We start from the raw sequence: 17493 nt of genomic DNA on the forward strand, positions 1-17493 counted from the left end.
TATCATCATCATCTACAACAGCAGCGTTTATTGATACCTACTATGTATAAAAGCACTATGCTAGGCTCTTGGGAATATTTACCGGAAGGAGAAGTCAAATTTCCCCAAGCCATTTTCAGTCTTATGGGAGAGACAGTGAGGCACAAGTCCTCCAAAATGGAATTGGTCAAATGGCGACACAGATGACCAAAACCAAAGTAAGCAATTAAATCAACTCATTTACAATGTACTTGAGCGTTATGTGAATGATGGAGTGACATATGCACAAGGGTAGGGAAATTTGGGCCATGCTTCTGGAGGAAGTGGCTTTTTGGGGAAGCTTTGAGGGTGTGGTAGGCAACAGTTATTTTTTTTTAAATGGCATTTATTAAGCACTTACTATGTGCAAAGCACTGTTCTAAGCGCTGGGGAGGTTACAAGGTGATCAGGTTGTCCCATGGGGGGCTCACAGTCTTAATCCCCATTTTACAGATGAGGTAACTGAGGCCCAGAGAAGTCAAGTGACTTGCCCAAAGTCACACAGCTGACAATTGGCGGAGCCGGGATTTGAACCCATGACCTCTGACTCCAAAGCCTGGCCCCTTTCCACTGAGCCATGCTGCTTCTCTGATGGGTTAGATGGGAGTTACGAAGAGGGGGAAAAGGTGTGAGTAGTGGGTCTGTGGGAGAGTCTCAAGCAAAATAGAATTAGGAACTTGTCTTGGAAGGAGTGAAGAGTGCAAGCTAGGGTGTAGCAGAAGATAGCAAGTAAGTAAGAGGGAGACATTCAAAGAACCTGAAAGCCAACTGTTAGAAATGTTGGTTTCAGTGGAAGAGAAATGGATAACCCTTAGAGGTTTTTGAGGAGGGGAATGATGTGTGAATATTATTGTGATTATTATTGTGGTGATTTGAGATGCCAGGATCTGGGTTCTAATCCCAGCTCTGCCACTTTTCTGCTGGGTGACCTTGGGCAAGTCACTTCACTTCTTTGTCCCTCAAGTTACCTAATCTGCAAAATATAGATTTAGACTGTGAGCCCATGTGGTACACGGACTGTGTCCAATCTGATTGGTTTGGATCTACCCCAGCGGCTAGTACATGGCCTGCTAACTAGTAAACACTTAATAAATACCATAAAAAAGAGTGCTTAATAAATACTATCATTACTACCATTACTATTGAGAGGACCGCCTCAAAACTCTTAAATTTGACAGTCTGTACCATCCTCCTAGAGATAAACTCAGACCACTTAGGATGCAGAAGAGATTGATGAGCTAATTAGCCTGCTGGTTTAAACAGAGGGGTAGGATTGGCTGCAAATTCAGTGGGACCCCAGCTTTACTTCAGTAAATTCAGTGCTCAGTGATCCTCAATGATGAATCTATAAAGGTGATGGGTTTCATCCCCTTCGGAGTGAGTGACGATGGCCTAATCATCTTCTATCCAGGGCAGACCTTGACCTCTCCCATACGTCAAAACCTAGGAAGGAGACGTTGGATAGTGCAGTCCATGAATCTGTAATTAAGAAGTCAACCTAACTCCACTAAACTGTCTAGCATTCTGTGCTGACAGCTGCCTAATGGAGTGATCTCTCCCCGCCCATTGGTTCCATTGTTGGGGACCCATTCTGTAAGTCAGAGGCCTGTTTCAGGATTTTCATTCAGCCTCAGCCTTGTTCCTCCACTGTTAAAAGGCATGTTCGTATTAATGAACGATTGTTCCACCGGCTGTAGTTCTCTCGTCTCCGCATTCCTTAATCATCCCGATGGGTCTTTCACCGTGTTCATCCTTCCAAGAATAAATAAAATATGCCAGTCACCTCCCATTATCTAAAGCTCTGAATAGAGTGCTTCTTTCATGGTTTGGGCAGACTGCCATGTGAGATTGAAGGGGCAGTGTCTGGAGGGAAACAGGAGGGCCATGAAATTCTGACCTCGAAGTGGCGACCACATCAGCAGCAGCAGTGCAGTCAATCACTCAGTCAATCAATGGTTTTTATTGAGTGCTTACCATGTACAGAGCACTGAACTAAGAACTTGGGAGAGTACAATACAATGGAGTTGCTAGTCACGTTCCCTGCCCAAAAGGAGCTTACAGTTTGGAGGGGGAGGCAGACATTAAAATAAGTTACATGAACATTCCTAAGTGCTGTGGGGCAGAAGGTGGGGTGGATAGTCTCCCCTAATAGTCTGTAAGCTCCTTGTGGGCAAAGATCGTGTTGACCAACTCTGTTGAATCGTACACTCCCAAGTGTTTAGTGCAGTGCTCTGCAAACAATAAGCACTCTATAAATACCATTAATTGATTGATATTGAGTGCTTAAAGGGGACAGATCCAAGTGTATAGGTGATGCAGAGGGGAGAGGGAGTAGAAGAAATGAGGGTTTAGTTAGGGAAGACCTCTGGAGAAGATGTGATTTGAAGGTGGGGAGAACATGCAGCGTTCTGTGCTAGGCACACTGAAAGTAAAAGGCACCATCCCTGCCTTCAAGTAACTGACAGCTAATCTACTTAGTTATGCTATTCATTCAGCACTTTTGTATGTGTCATACCCTGTGCTAAATGCTGGGCTGAATGCAAGATAAAGTGTTCTGACATACTCCCAAGTCCTACTTGGAGCTCATAATTCCACATGGGACAGGCAAATATGAGATGAATGCATTACAGACAATAGGAGCTTTTAAAAGATTCAGGAATCAAAAATAAAGTACAAAGTAGGTGAACAATACTAACAGGAAGCAGAGCTGCTTAACGTTCCTTGGGTTTTGCTTCCCAACTGCCTCAGCTTCCCAGCTTCCAGACAGTCTTCCCGACCGGCTGTGTCCGGTTCTCCGCTCTTGGTGTGGAGTGTAAGCTCGTTGTGGGCAGGGAAGGTGTCTGTTTATTGTTATAGTGTACTCTCCCAAGTGCTTAGAACAGTGTTCTGCACACAGTCAGTGCTCAATAAATACGATTGAATGAATGAATGTGGAAGCAGGAGCTCACAGAAGCTTGTTTCTGGCCTCAGCATCAGAAAGTCTTTCTTAAGGCCTCACGTGCCTTTAGTTGTCACCGGGAAATGCCTCACTACTCTCTCAGCACTTATCTAGGAATCATTATTTATAGAGCTTATATAGATTCTGTTGGGTGTTTAGCATTTCCTTCCTCCTCCAGCTCCTCCGCTTCATGGTAAGCTTAATCAAGCTGTGGAATGGGGCCAGTCTGTACCTGGTAGGAGCAGTGACCTTTATGAAGAAAATACCCCAACTTCCTCACTGTTCAGCTTTTGCTGGCAATGTGAAAATTCTTTCAATGAGCACAACCATCCCTGCCCATTGTAAATGAGTATAGGAGTTGCCACAGAGAAAGAACATTTGGTAATAGGGCTATAGCCTCATTAATTAGGGAATTTCATCACAAGGTGTGTCTCTTTGGTGTCTAATATAGCACCTGGTCCCATCTCAAACTGTGAACAAACATTTGTTTACTGACTGCTATGGTGAAACTCACTTTCGGCAGAGAAAACAGTAGGCAACCAGACATCAACTAGTAGATACTGCCTCTTCAAGTTTCAAGAGGGGAGTTACAGTGATTGCTCTTAACACTCTCTATTAGAGAATTCCTTCCTAGTGAGGATATCATTGTGGATATTGGCACAGCCGGCTGATGCTTTGACATTTCATCATTGTCAAAGACCTGAGGAGGAAAGGCTAAAGGAATTAAAGCTTACTTAGCCTAGGAAAGAAAAAGACTTCAGCAGTCCAAGTGATGGAAATATGTTACTAAAGGAGGCTTTTTTAAGTGCAGTCCTTCCCAGAGGCAGGGAGGTTTTGACTCGGGGTGGAGGGGAGATAAATAGGCCCTCCAAGTTTCTTTCTGGTCTATTATTCCCTAAAGATAAGTCCTCTACCTTTCTATCATTTCTACCATCAGCTTAATAGGAAGCTTGAATCAGTGTTTCCCAACAAGGGCCCTAATAATGATAATTGTGGTATCTGTTGAGTGCTTACTATGTGCCAGGCACTGTACTAAGTGCTGAGGTAGATACAAAATTATCAGGTTGGACGCAGTCCATGTCGCATCCGGGGCTTACAGTCTAAGGGAATGTGAGCATAGCATCCATAGTAGTATGGGTATTATGGACCCTGCAGGAGGGGTACCCCCTCTCAGGGTGGCACTGGAGAGTTTCCAGTAATCTGCCAGTCTCGACTATGGGAGGGAGAGTCAGGCAGAGGCATACCCATTCCATTTCTAGCTTGGACAGTGGCTAGCAAGTGGAAGGTGATCTGCTACAGATCAAAACTCACCTGTGCTGGGCAGCAGCAGCATGGGAGGGAGTCAAGGACAGAGACTCAAGTTTACTGCGTGAAAGAAGGCAATGGTAAACCACTTCTGTATTTTTACTAAGAAGACTGTATGGATACACTACCTAATCGATTGCAGATGGGGTGTTCTTGGAGAGATGTGTCCATGGAGTCGCTATGGGTCAGAGGCGGCTCAACAGCATAGGACAAGACGAGGAGTATAGGGTTCACTTTCTAATTCATTTTGCTAATAGGGCACATTCCTTCCTCCGACAAGGAGAAATAACAGAACCTTGGCTTTCTTCACTGTTCATGCAGAGAAGGCATTTGAAGGTAGGTGGAGCAACACATAGAGTTTAATGATCAATCAAGAATATTTACTGAGCACCTTTGGGAGTGTATAATAGAATTAATATATGTGATCCCTGCCCTCAAGGAGCTTACAATCTAATAGGGAGAGCAATTATTGTGGAGATGCGTTGCCTGGTATAGCAGTGGTAATAGTTTTTATGTAGCACTTATGTGCAAAGCACTGTACTAAGCTCTGGGAAAGAGGTACATAGATGAGGTATATATATGTACATATGTATAGCCTCAAGGGGCTCACAAACTAAGAAGGTGAGGGAGAGCATGTTGGCAATAGGCACGTAAGGAAAGGCTGAAAAAGATACAAAAGACAAAGATGATAAACACAAAAAGAGCAACAGGATTTCAGGGTCCTCACTGTTCAGATCAAGGTCATATCTGCATCCATGCTATGACCTTCTTAATATTCTAAAAGTTCAGAAGATCTGCTGCCAATGGTCAAGTCTTAACCTCAGGTAGAGCAGGGGACCATAGGAACTTCAGTGTCCCAGTGGAGGAGGAGCATTCTTCCCACATGTCTGAACCTTGAGAGCATTGGAACTTGAGAAGCAGCATGGCCTAGTGGAAAGCACACGGGCCTGGGAGTCAGAAGGTCCTGGGTTCTAATTCCAGATCCACCACTTCTCTGCAGTGTGACCCTGGACAAGACACTTTACTTCTCTGTGCCTCAATTACCTCATCTTTAAAATGGGGATTAAGACTGTGAGGCCCATATGGAACATAGACTGTGTCCAACAAGATTATTGGAGCAGCATGTACCTGATTATTGAAGCAGAATGGTCTAGTGGAAAGAGCAAGGGCCTGGGAGTCAGAAGGGCCTGGGTTCTAATCCCGGCTCTGCCACGTTTCTGCTGTGTGACCTTGGACAAGTCACTTAACTGTGCCTCAGAGCTCCTGTTCTCCTTCCTATTTAGACTGTGATCCCCTTGCCAGACAGGGACTGTGTCTAACCTAATTGACTTCCCAGTGTTTTGAACAGTGTTTGACACATAGTAGGTGTTTAACAAATACTATAATAATAATAATAAAACAGCAGCTGCAGATGGTCAAGAGCTAGTACAGACTTGCCTAGCCCTAGAAGATCCATACTTGGATGCAAACTGATTCAGGTAAGTACTTTTTAAATTTATTTTCTCCTATTTGAATAAAAGTCAATCACAAATGAGAACAAGATGAAACTGAATCTGTGTGTTGAGGGGAAATGACTATTATGGAAACATGTTTTGAGTGAAAGAGCTTTTTTGAGAAATTGCCCTTAGTTGCAATTACACTGAGCCCAAGAAGATACACTTTCCTTGTTTAGGGGTGGTTATGAGAAAGAACATTTCTAAGTAGGCTAAGTAATATCATGGAAATCACAACTTCTACGTGCCTCAGTTTCCTTATCTGTAAAATGGGGATTAAATACCTGTTTTCCCTCCTACTGACCTGTCTGACCTGATTATTTTGTACCCACACCAGGTACAGTGCTTGACACACAGAATACCACAAATTATTATTAATTACTTACAGTGAGCCCCTTGTGGTACTGGGACTGTATCTGACCTGATTATTTTGTATCTATCCCACGTGTTTGGCAGATAGTAAGTGCTTAACAAGCACCACTGCTATTCCTGCTTTTTCCCTACCTCTGAAGTCTTAGTAAAGTCACGTCCCTTCCAAGAGGCCTTCCCCAGTTAAGCCCTTTTTTCTGACTCCCTCTCCCTTCTGTGTCATCTGAGAACTTGGTTCTCTACTCTTTGGGCATTTGGTATTCACCCCATTCCATAGCCTCAGAGTACAAATGTACATATCTGTAAATTCTTTATTTATATTCATGTCTGTTTCCCCCTCTATACTGAAAGCTCACTGTGGGCAGGGAATGTGTCTACCAACTCTGTTGTATCGTGCTCTTCCAAACACTTAGTACCATGCTCTGTATTCAGTAAGTGCTCAATAAATGTCAATAAATGATAGATTATTGACTTAGATCATAAATACTTTGGGATGGACTCCGTGTTCACCATGTACAGTTTCTCTAACTCTTTCTTTCTTCTTTCAACTTCCATAACCACTTATTGGCTAAATTTGCCAGTGCAGTAGTATTATCCTTTGCTAATAATTTTCAGCATGAACCACTAAATGGTACATTAGTGACCTAAAAGAGGTCACATGCCTGCCAAAGTACATCAATTTATACTCTGGGAATATCTTGCTCACCCATAGCATTTAGACTAACAAGGTTAATTGGGTTATAGTCAAGGCGACATTGTGACTGGCTGGATCTGCCTCAGGCCCCAAAGTGAATTTTTGGATCTAAATGAACTGGATGAGCTGTCGGCAAAGAGTAAATTAACTGGACAACTGCTTAATCCTCCACTTTCTTTCATCTGGGCAGAATTCGATACTATGGTTTACAGTAGACAAATCAATCCATCATATTCATTGAGCACATACTGTGTGCAGAGCACTGTACCAAGTGCTTGGGAGAGAACAGTATAATAGACACAGTGCTCTGCACATAGTAAGCACTCAATAAATACGATTGATGATGATGATGATGATTCCCCGCACACAACGAAATCCCATCAGAAGTCCCGCCTCTCCTCAACAACTTCTCCTCCTTGCCCGTGTTTATAGGATGAGAGTCTGTGCCAGAATCTTGGGGTTGAAAACTGTTGGTTCAAAACACGTTTAAATAATCCTGTCCGGGACGAAAGCAAAGTCACGCGTTTCTCCAGGAGATGCGTTTTCAGTGAGTCTCCACTGGTGAAGTGGAGGCTTTGTTCCATCTGCCCGTACCACTTTTTTGATGTGTGTGGGAGGAGGTGTTTTTAAAGAGCTTCATTGCTTTTATTTCCTGGGACAGAATATTCATGTCAATTGCCCGGCGTTAGTGAGCAGCTGGATGTTGAAGAGGAAGCAGCTTCCAGGTTTGTCTCTGGGGAGTCATTTGAAACAGTAGGCAGAAGACTCACTACTCAGAAAGCCAGCAACATAACAGCTTTAAGACATTCCATAGTGATTTTCCAGGTAGAGTTGGAGTGTAAAGAATGTATAATCACCTGGTTTAATCAGCTCTTTCAAAGTCAAATCTAGCTAGAGACATGAGCTGACTGCTCTTCAGACTTTTTTTTTAATGTGTTAAGCGCTTACTACGTGCCAGGCACCGTACTAAGCGTTGGGGTAGATACAAGCTAATCAAGTTGGCCACAGTTCATGTCCTACATGGGGCTCACAGCTCTAATCCCCATTTTATACATGAGGTAACTGAGGCACAGGGAAATGAAGTGACTTGCTCAAGGTCACACAACAGACAAGTAACGGAGCTAGAATTAGAACCCAGGTCCTCTGACTTCCAGGAGCATGCTCTTTCCACTAGGCCATGTTGCTCTCAGGCTCTCTATAATGGGCCCAGGTCATATTAGGAAGAAAACTCAATATTCATCTTGTCATGTGGTCCATTTACTTTATTCAATTAAGGAATGAATATGAAATCGCTCCAGTCACAATACATTTCTTGCATAATTAATTCAAGATAGTTTTCATTTCTGTTTACTCTTAGAAACACTCTGGAATGACTAGGACAGAACTATGAAAGTTGCTGGGGTAATTTTTTTGAAAAGGACTTTCAGAAATCACCATCTCCGAGTCTTTATGACCAGAGTTTGAGCTGACAAAATTGAACTGTGGCACAATACCTTATCTTCTCTGCTCAGCGAAAGTAGAGAGAGATTCAGAGAAAGAGTCATGGGGCAGATTCCTGGAAGTCAGTCACCCTCAATTTCTTAGGGCTGATTTCAAGTTTGTGGATTATTCACAACCTTTGATTTGCCTTTGCTATGGCTATTCTTTCCACCTCCTCCTCCTTTGGGGGTATTTCACTGCTTGTTGGAATCCCCATTTTAAAGTCGGTAGGGACAGAGAGAGGAGGTGAACCTCAAATCTTTTGCTTCTTGTTAATAGCTCTGGTGTGATGTTTGGGAGGAGAAAACAATGAAGGCATTACTGATTTTATGTGGGGAATGTGACTACCAACTCTGTTATATGTACTCTTCCAAGAGCTTAATACAGTATTCTGCACACAGTAAGTGCTCAGTAAATACCATTGATTGATTTCAATGATCTATCCTCTCCCTGGTTCCAATTAGCCCAGAAAATGAGGAGTTAACCATAGTTGACTTCAGATCCTTCCAAACAGTCACTGTTTTTAGCACACTGATTAGGGGATGGAGATAGGAAGGTTTAAATAGTCAGGGTTGTTTGAAATGATCATCTGAATTTTGGGGAAATATTTGGCATAAAATTTTGGTTGCTCATTTGCTTCTCGATGATCTGCCGTACTCTCTGGCCAATCGATTTGACTCCATTTATCTGAGGAGTAAATGCCCAGTTCATTTCAGAGGGGAATAACACAACTGTCAGTGAGGCAGGGAGGGTGATCGGAGGGAAGAAGGACATGTGAAGGGGAGGGGGAAAGAGCCATGTGACCTAGTCACAGGCCTTAGGCAATTTCTTGCTCCAAATTTTAATTGGCAGAGTGGAATCCAAACTAGGGCACCAGCTGAAATAAGATTCTCTGAGTCCTTTGAGATTCAGATCATCTTTTCTTCACCTTTAAATTTTCTAAACCAACACCGCTTTATTAATTAGAGCACATGAATGTCCAAAAGAGTAATGCTGATGACCAGGTTACACCTCTTTTGTTTTTAATGTGATTAATAATAATAACAGTTGTGGTATTTTTTAAGCGCTTACTATATGCCAGGCACTGTACTAAGTGCTGGAGTGGATACAAGCAAATTGGGTTCGACACAGTCCCTGTCCCATGGGGGGTTCACAGTCTCAATCCCCATTTTACAGGTGGGGTAACTGAGGCCCAGAGAAATAAAGTGATATGCCCAAGGTTGCACAACAGACAAGTGGTGGGGATGGAATTAGAACCCATAACCTTCTGACACCCAGGCCCATCCACTACATCATGCTGCTTCTCCTCACCATGCTGCTTCTCCGGGACACACTGCTGGCCTGCCTCCGTAAAGTATGAATTTTGTTCTTCCACTTTAAATGCTCCCTTCATAAACATGCTTTTTAAAACTTAAAAGATAACCCATTAGGAAGGTGCCAGGAAACACTTCCTCCTAGTGTGAAGGGCTTCATTAGGATTGAAAGACCCGCTCCTCGAGATGGTTGATTTGATTGCCTTTTCAATGTTCTTGCAGGGAAAGGAGGGAGGAGAATCAGAGTCAATGAATTGTCTGCTTCCTACCTAGAACCTCATGCCAGCTTTAAAAATCTCATTTAAAACAGGATTATGGCTCCTGAGTCAGGGCACTGGACAATAATAATAATATCAACAGGGAGGAGATGTAGGTTCTAATCCTGGATCCACTACTTGCCTGCTGTGTGACCTTAGGCAAATCAATTAATGTATCTGTGCCTCAGTTTTCTGAACTGCAAAATGGGTTTTCCCTCCTACTTAGACTGAGAGCCCCAGTGGGACAGGGACTGTCTCTGACCAGATTAATTTGTATCTGCCCAGCACTTAGAACAGAGATTGACACATAATAAGTGTTTAACAAATACCACAATCGTTATTATTATCCCCCATTGTGACAGTTGTACCACCATCTCATCGGGCTTAGGTCTTCCCTGCAACTTTGCTATGAAATGTTACGAATTGGGCCACTCCCTGATGGGAAATATTCTATCGAAAGGGGATTGTTGCCCAAGTGGTCATTCATTCATTCATTCATTCATTCATTCAATCGTATTTGTTGAGCATTTACTGTGTGCAGAGCACTGTACTAAACGCTTGGGAAGTACAAATTGGCAACGTATAGAGACGGTCCCTACCCAACAATGGGCTCACAGTCTCATCTTTTCCTTCCTTTGCACCCTACAGAAAAAGACGCTTGGAAGTCCCACAACTTGTGAAAACAAGAATCTGCCGCTTCTTGCCTCATCCAAGATCTCAGATGATGTTGTCAGCAGGCCCCTCCTCCTCAGAGTCCAAAGGTAATGCCATGATTCAGAGTTGCACGGGGGTTTCTAACCACCCTCATATTTAGGAGAATGAGGCTCCAGATGGGAAACACACAGGATGGAAGAATCTTCACTGGTTTTCCAAGCTTTCAGTCCAAACTTTTAACCATGGGCCCCTCCAAGGCTGAAAATGCCAAATAATAATAATAATGGCATTTATTAAGCGCTTACTATGTGCAAAGCACTGTTCTAAGCGCTGGGGAGGTTACAAGGTAATCAGGTTGTCCCACGGGGGGCTCACAGTCTTAATCCCCATTTTACAGATGAGGGAACTGAGGCACGGAGAAGTGAAGTGACCTGCCCAAAGTCACAGAGCTGACAAGTGGCGGAGCCGGGATTTGAACCCATGACCTAAAGCCTGGGCTCTTCCCACTGAGCCACGCTGCTTCTCTGGTGATCGTTATTCACCTTTATTGGTGCCGGGGGGCAAGACGGGCCGAGTCTGCGGCCCGAGGGGGTGGGCAGCGTCCGTTGGTCTCGGGGGACGGGGGGCCACCCTCCGATGGGGCAGGGGGCGGCTCGGGAGACTAACCTACAAGTCATTTAGCAAAGGACCCCGGGAATGTAAAAGCAAACCAGGGAGACCTTTGGAGGGCAATTTGGGTTTCAATTAATGCTTTTTCTTCCCTTTTCTTCCAGTTATAAGGCAATTTCCAGGAGCAAATGACTAATGGAAAGTCCCAGTGACAGTTTTGTCTTCGGTCGAAATTGGAGGGAAATGATTTTTAATCTAGTAATTGTGGCCTCATAAGTGTTTTCTTAGGGCACTGGGAGTGTGTTTGCCACTAGCACTTTCCTTGAGTAAATAAAGTAGACCCAACTGAAGAATCAGGTGTGCTAGGCTAAACAACTTCTCTGGGCTTTTCAGGGCTCTTGACCTGGTCTCAGTTTTGAAACCCACTCATTTTTAGCATCATCACCCAACTGGGCAGCAATCTACCTTGTCCTAGTAGGAAAGCCTTTCACACTCTCTCTCCTTCTCAAATGTGAGTATTCTTATCCCTCCCTCTTCTGAAGGCACTTATTTGTTATTATTCTGTCTGTTGGGGTGGCGGGGTGTTTAGTGGAGTTGAAGGATAGGAGGGAATTGTCAGCATAGGTCATCTGCACCTCCCTCGACTGCTGCAGGTTTGCCCCATGAAGCGGTGCGACCCAATAGAAAGAGCATGAGCCTGGGTTTTAATCCCGACTCCGCCACTTGTCTGCAGTGTGACCTTGGGCAAGTCACTTCACTTCTCTTTGCCTCAGTTGCCTCATCCATCAATCAATCAATGATATTTATTAGGCACTTATGGTGTGCAGAGCACTGTACGAAGTACTTGGGAGACACATTTCCTGCTCACAATAATAATAATAGTAATAGCATTTATTAAGCGCTTACTATGTGCAAAGCACTGTTCTAAGTGCTGGGGAGGTTACAAGGAGATCAGGTTGTCCAATGGGGGGCTCACAGTCTTAATCCCCATTTTACAGATGAGGCAACTGAGGCACAGAGAAGTTAAGTGACTTGCCCAAAGTCACACAGCTGATAAGTGGCAGAGCTGGGATTTGAACCCATGACCACTGACTCCAAAGCCTGTGCTCTTTTCACTGAGCCACGCTGCTTCTCAAGGTGCTCATCTATAAAGTGGGGATTTAATACTGTTCTCCCCCCAACTTAGGCTGTGAGCCCCATGTGGGATTGGGACTCTGACCTACCTAATTCTCTTGTATCAACCTCGGGGCTTAGTACAGTGTTTGGAGCCTAATTTGACAAATGCCACAGTTGTTAATTATTATTACTTTTGCAGTCTATATGATATGCTTGTATCCACCCCAGTGCTTAGTACAGTGTCTGGAACATAGTAAGCACTTAGCAAATACCATCATTAGTAGTAGTAGTAGTAGTAGTAGTAATGGTTTTAATTGAACACTCACTAGGTGTGATGCACAGCCCTAAGCATTTGGGAATAAGGAAAATAATAATAGTGATATTTGTTATGTGGTTCCTACATGCCAGGCATTGTACCAAGCACTGTGGTAGATACAAGATAATCAGGTTGGACGCAGTCTGTGTCCCACTTCGAGCTCACCGTCTAACAGGGAGAGAGAACGGTATCGAATCCCCATTTTACAGATGAGGGAACTGAGGCACAAAGAAGTTAATCAATTTGCCCAAGACCACACAGTAGGCAAGTGTCAGAGCCAGCATTAGAACCCAGGTCTCCTGATTGCCCGGGTCTGTGCTCTTTTCATTAGACCACACTACTTCACTTTGTGAAAGTACAACACAGGCACATGATGGGTTCCCTGCCCACAAGGAGCATACACTCTAATGGAGGAGGCAGACATAAAAATATATACAATTAGAGCAATCAAAATAAAGAATTGAATGTTAACTGGAATAAATATAAACATACAAGTTCTGAGGGTATCAATAAAATACACAAGTGGTAGAAATGACTGGTGAGTTGGCCCAGTTCTGGATGTTAGGGATTAAGAAGGGAAGAGGCTTCTTGGAGGAAGTGGGATTTTAAGAGGGCTTTGAATGTGGGGAATGATGTGAGGAGTGACAGATTTGGGGTAGGAGGAAGTTCCAGGCCAGGGGATGGAAGTGGGAGAATCGAGATCAAGGTTAGCGTGGGAGGAATCAAGTGCAAAAGCCTGGCAGCATGGCTTTAGTGGATAGAGCACGGGCCTGGGAGTCAGAAAGACCTGGGTTCTAATGCCGGCTCTGCCACTTGTCTGCTGTATGACCTTGGGTGAGTCACTTCACTTATCTGGGCCTCAGTGCCCTCATTAGTGGGAAATGGACTGTATCCAACCTAATTAGCTTGTATCTACTCCAGTGCTTAATACAGTGCCTGGCACATGGTAAACGCTTAGCAAATGCCATTTAAAAAAATGGCACTTGGTAATAGCAGGGAAAGAACAGATATGTAAGATGGAGAGAGTTTTTGTTTGATGTGGAAGCTCGTTATGGGCAGGGAACACATCTACAAACTCTATTATATTGTACTCTCCCAAGCGCTTAGTACAATGCTCTGCACACAGTAAGTGCTCGATAAACTGATTGATTGATGCGGAAGGAGAGAAGAAGCCAGTGTAAGGTTTTGAGGACTGGGGAGATGTGTGCTGACCTCCTCCAGGAGGCCTTCCCAGACTGAGCCCCTTCCTTCCTCTCCCCCTCGTCCCCCTCTCCATCCCCCCATCTTACCTCCTTCCCTTCCTCACAGCACCTGTATATATGTATATATGGTTGTACATATTTATTACTCTATTTATTTATTTTACTTGTACATTTCTATCCTATTTATCTTATTTTGTTGGTATGTTTGGTTCTGTTCTCTGTCTCCCCCTTTTAGACTGTGAGCCCACTGTTGGGTAGGGACTGTCTCTATGTGTTGCCAATTTGTACTTCCCAAGCGCTTAGTACAGTGCTCTGCACATAGTAAGCGCTCAATAAATACGATTGATTGATTGATTGATTGATTGCTGAGTGATGCTTCAAGAAAATGATCTGTCCTGCCACTTTAAGGAGAGATTGAGGGAGTTGGAGACAGGTTGGAAAACAGCCTGGATATGATGAGATATTGGGCCAGGGTGGTGGCTGTTTGGATGAAGAGTAAGTGCTCAGTAAATACGATTGAATGAATGAATGAATGAATGGAGAAGAAGGGATGGATCAGAAAGATGTTACGTAGGAAGAACCAGGGGGACTGTCAGCTCGTTATGGGCAGGGAATGTGTCTGTTTATTGTTATATCGTACTCTTCCAAGCACTTAGTACAGTGCTTTGCACATAATAAGCGCTCAATTAATATGATCGAATGAATGACTTAACCGACTGTGACCTCGCTGTGGGCAGGGAATGGTTCTACCAACTCCATTGTGCTGTACTCTCCTAAGCTCTTAGTACAGTACTCTGCACACAGTAAGTGCTTAATAAATATGATTGATTGATTGATTGATAGGAGGATTCTGTGTGTGGCCATTGCTTCTCCGAGGTCCCCTCAGTGTCTAATGAATACTCCCTGAGGTCCAAGTCACGATGTCCATCGCAATCCCCTTTTGTCCCATCTCTCTTGATCATCCAGAGCTGGGATGATCTGAATCAAGTGCTTAGTACAGTGCTCTACACACAGTAAGCGCTCAATAAATATGACTGATTGATTGAACTTCATTTTGTCATTATATTTAGGGTTTGCTGATCTGAGCCCTCAAGGGTAAGGATATTTGGCCAAGAGATTGTCAGATTGACAGCTAACTGTCCATGTTGCCTGCCTGCCTAGGCTGTCGTTGTGGGCAGGGAATGTGTCTGCTTATTGTTCTCTTGGGCTCTCCCAAGCGCTTAGTACAGTGCTCTGCACACAGCAAGAAATACGATTGAATAAATACGATTGAATGAATGAATGAATGAATGAATATGATGATCTGCCAATTTCCAAGGAGGACTTTAAGCTAGATATGGGCAGGAAACATAATCTACCAACTCTGGTATAGTGTACTCTCTCAGGCACTTAATACAGCACTCTGCACACAGAATCACTCAATAAGTAGGATTTCCATTAGCATTCATTCATTCAATCGTATTTATTGAGAGCTTACTGTGTGTTGCTCCACACACATTTCCCCTGCCAGCATTGCATTCTCAGTCATTCAGTCATATTTGCTGAGTGCTTACTATATGCCGAGCACTGTACTAAGTACTTGGGCGAGTACAGTATAACAGAGTTAGTAGACATGTTCCCTGCCCACCATGAATTTATGGTCTCTCCCCATGAATGTGTGTTTGGTTCTGACAGATACCTCTGCCTTAGAAATGGAAAATTTTCTCATTTGCCCCATACAGATCTGGTTAGTGGATGCACAATACATGTTTTCTACTGATGAGATCCTGAAATCACTTTAACCTCCCATTTAATTTAAGTGGTGAATAAATCGTGACAGTAGCATACGTGGTGTGGGACTCTTGAACAAGATTCCTTAATCTTGTGATAAATTTGGCTTGGGAAGATATAGTCTATCTGATATACTCTGCCCACTGTGCAAAGCTAATGTTCCTTTTGTGCACAGAGACTAATTGGAAAGATTTGCCAATGAAGTGCTAATGGAGAAATTAACCCAAGGAGATATATACATATATGTATATATCTCCTTGGGTTAATTTCTCCATTATAGATGTGTGTGTGTATATATATATATATATATACACACACACATCTATAATGGAGAATATATATATAAAGGTCACAACTGTTTGTTTCAGAAAGAAAGGAGTGAAATACTATAGGCCTGTACACAGCACGGATAAAGAGAAAAGGAAAGCCAGTGTTTGAAGCTGGATCAGAGAACAAAACTGCTAGAGGAAAGACAAGACAAGATGGACGAATGAAGACCGAAGGGAAAGATTAAAGCACAAGAGGGAGAAAAGAAGCAGGCTGAGGAGAACAGCATATGTCCATAGATAGGAAGGAGTGCAAATTAGTTACTGAGGCACTGAAAAGACATAGATAGGGCAGTGATTTCCAAATAATTTCACCTGCAGCCCTCAACCCAAACTGCAAATCATTCCACCAAAAAATCCTTCTTGGGATCCAAGCAAATTCTAGGAACTGGGAAGGAGGGCTCTCCATCACCTCGCCCCCTCCTACCTCACCTCCCTTCTCTCCTTCTACAGCCCACCCCGCACCCTCCACTCCTCCGCCGCTAATCTCCTCACCGTACCTCGTTCTCGCCTGTCCCGCCGTTGACCCCCGGCCCACGTCATCCCCCGGGCCTGGAATGCCCTCCCTCTGCCCATCCGCCAAGCTAGCTCTCTTCCTCCTTTCAAGGCCCTATTGAGAGCTCACCTCCTCCAGGAGGCCTTCCCAGACTGAGCCCCTTCCTTCCTCTCCCCCTCGTCCCCCTCTCCATCCCCCCCTTCTTACCTCTTTCCCTTCCCCACAGCACCTGTATATATGTATATATGTTTGTACATATTTATTACTCTATTTATTTATTTTACTTGTACATATCTATTCTATTTATTTTATTTTGTTAGTATGTTTGGTTTTGTTCTCTGTCTCCCCCTTTTAGACTGTGAGCCCACTGTTGGGTAGGGACTGTCTCTATATGTTGCCAATTTGTACTTCCCAAGTGCTTAGTACAGTGCTCTGCACATAGTAAGCGTTCAATAAATACGATTGATGATGATGATGATGATGAGGGAAGGAGAGAGGATGGGGGGAGAGTCCAGGAGGTGGAGGAGGCTGTTTTAACCTGTTCATACACCCTCAGTATGCTGCTACTACCACCCAGTAGCTGCAGCCTGGAGAAGCAGCATGCCTAGTGGGAAGAGCCTGGGCCAATTGCTTGCCGTGTGTCCTTGGGCAAGTCACTTAACTTCTCTGTGCATCAATTCTATCAACTGTAAAATGAGAATTGAATACCCTGTTCTCCCTCCTACTTAGACTGTGAGCCCCATGAGGGACAGGGACTGTGTCTGACTTAAAACTTGTACCTACCCCAGTGTTTGACACATAGTAAATGCTTAACAAATACTATTAAAAAAAGAAGTTGAACTACGAATGGCTTAGTACCACACACATTAGGGTTCAGGGTTTGTGTCCTATTAACTCCATTGTACTCTCCCAGTGCTCAGTACCCTACTCTGCACACCGTAAGTGCTCAATAGATACCATCAATGAAGGTGCAGTAATAGCGTCTCTCCCATCAGGAGATCGTGGTGTGTGAGGCCCCACTGGAGTATGGAGTATAACAAGAGAGTAGGTGGGTAAACGGTGCAGTACCTAGGGAACTATCTGTGAAGGTTTTTGATGTGCAGGACTCGTATAATGATAATAATAATAATAATAGTAT

General features: G+C 43.8%; 1 non-coding gene across 1 annotated transcript; it reads left to right on the forward strand.

The window, feature by feature from the left end:
* Positions 1-4120: 4120 nt before the first annotated feature.
* On the forward strand, positions 4121-4257 carry LOC119949066. The gene has a single exon (XR_005457162.1). It is a non-coding gene; the product is annotated as a small nucleolar RNA SNORA7 (small nucleolar RNA).
* The last annotated feature ends 13236 nt before the right edge of the window (positions 4258-17493 follow it).

This window comes from Tachyglossus aculeatus, chromosome X3 (genome assembly GCF_015852505.1).
Source record: "Tachyglossus aculeatus isolate mTacAcu1 chromosome X3, mTacAcu1.pri, whole genome shotgun sequence".
NCBI lineage: Eukaryota > Metazoa > Chordata > Mammalia > Monotremata > Tachyglossidae > Tachyglossus > Tachyglossus aculeatus.